Source organism: Triticum urartu, chromosome 2A (genome assembly GCF_056163025.1).
Source record: "Triticum urartu cultivar PI428250 chromosome 2A, HENAU_Tu73, whole genome shotgun sequence".
Classification (NCBI taxonomy): Eukaryota; Viridiplantae; Streptophyta; class Magnoliopsida; order Poales; family Poaceae; genus Triticum; species Triticum urartu.
In genome coordinates, this window is record NC_141874.1 from 69,559,492 (window position 1) to 69,561,847 (window position 2,356).

Consider the following 2,356-nt stretch of genomic DNA (forward strand, 5'->3'; position numbering starts at 1 on the left):
AGTAAATCATGAAAAATTAAATTCATAGTCCTTTGATACGTGGCTCTAGCATTTTTTAATCCGAATGTCATCACTGTCCACTCAAATAAACCACGGAAACCAGGACATCGGAAAGCCGTTTTGTACATGTCCTCTTCGGCCATAAAGATTTGATTGTATCCGGCATTACCATCTAGAAAGCTAATAACCTTATGTCCAGAAGCATCATTAATAAGCATATCGGCTATTGGCATAGGATACTCATCTTTGGGTGTAGCCCTATTCAAATCTCTGAAATCAATGGACACCCTCAACTTGCCAGATCCTTTCTTCTCTACTGGGACAATGTTAGAAATCCACTCGGCATACCTGCAAGGTCGAATGAAATTAGCTTCAAGCAGTCGACCGATCTCTTCCTTGATCCGGTCATATGTTTTTGGATTAAATTTTCTGGCCGACTGTTTATAAGGTCTAAAACCGGCCTTTATAGGAAACCGATGCTCCACTAGCTCTCGCCTTAACCCTGGCATCTCATGATATTCCCATGCAAAGCAACAAACATATTCTTTCAAATGCTCGATTAACTTAGCCTTACAATTTGCTTTCAAATTTCTGTTTATAAATGTCGGTCGAGTGACTGAACCATCTCCAATATCTACCTCTTCTAATGGATCGGCTGATGTAAAACCTTGTCCAAGTTTATCCATGTCATCCAACTCCTCTATAGACTCATACATATCGTTCTCATTGGACCGATACTTTACAAGACGTTTCTCGGAATTAGGATCCATTTAAACATATCATACCTTGGAGCCGATTGCATTCACTCGGCTTTAAAGAGACGGGCACAAAACCATTCTTGGTCGCGCTGAGAAAATCAAATTCTGATAAGTCACGTCCCGTCAAGCAAGTAGCATTGGGATGTTGCCAATCCACCATTGCATCGGCCAAAGCAACACAGGCCGAGTTATCCGCCTGAATAACTTCCACTTCATCATCAACCCACTGAATCAAAAACTGGTGCATAGTGGATGGCATGCACTGGTTTGCATGAACCCAATCGCGGCCTAGTATGACGTTGTAGTTACCTTGCACCTCAGCGACAAAGAATGCAGTAGCCAAAGTTTTGCTTCCGACTATAAGCTCCACATACATCACACCTTTGGCTTCAGTTTTCTCTTTGCCTTCAAATCCGTTGAGCACCATATTGGTCTTGATCAATTCTTCATCAGGCAAACCCAATTTCTTGAAGACCGAATAGGGCATAAGATTTACCACAGCACCACCATCAACAAGCATCCAAGTGAGCGGCGACCCATTGATATGACCTCTGAGATATAATGGTTTAAGATGCGTTACTGGTTCTTTTGGCTTCTCGAATATTGCGTTTTTACGGCCAAAATCCAGCTGAGCCACCTCCCCTTCTTCATCTACAGCACGAAACTCAGCAGGTAAGTAATACACCATATTGATATCCATACCTTCATGAACCGGCGTAGACTCATAGTCCAACATATCAGCCTCCTCCTCGAGTGTATCCACAGATTCTGAAATTTGTCCGAGTGAAGAAGTAAGAAGTGTCGCAGACGATGTCATATATGTTGCATCGTCCTCCTTTGGTGATGTAGGTATTGTTGTGATAGATGTAGAAGTTGCTGCATCTTGTATTTGTTTAGGCCTCCACACTTGTTTTGGTGGAACCATGGGTCGAGTGTCATTGAACAACTTATCCCTTTGTTTCTCGGCCTCCTGTTTTGCCATCTCTTGACTCCTTAACCTCTGTAGTTTCCTCTTTTGTGTCTTTGTTAGCACTGGAGGACACCACTTTGGCTGAGTGTATTTAGGATCTCTCGTTTTTACCTGGCTGGTGCTTGCCTCATGGTCATTAGCCGAGTGCTTTGGCGCGATAGCAAGTATCGGCTCAGTCGGATTGCTATGCACAATCGGCTGCTGTATGGCGAATGTTTCGGTGCCCAAGATAAGTGAGTCGACATCCATTTTCTCCTTGCCTTTTCCTGACTCAACTGCTGCAACACTTGGTGATTTAACACGCCATTCTTTTCGACTTTCCAGATGCATGAAATTTCCACTCGGGCGCACCTTTTTACTCTGATGGAATCCACTCGAATGGATATCACTCGGATGGAATTCAGTCGGATCGAATCTACTCGGCCACATTTTTTCACTCGGATAGCTTCCACCTGGGTGCATTCTTACACTCAGATAATTTCCATCCGGTCGCATGTTTTGACCAGCCGACAGATAGTTACCGATGTTCAGTCGGCCATTATATGAGTATTCAAGACGACCCCAAACAGTTTGCCTTTGCTCTTCTGGAAACAATGCCTTTGGTCCACTCAGTTTCATATACTGACTG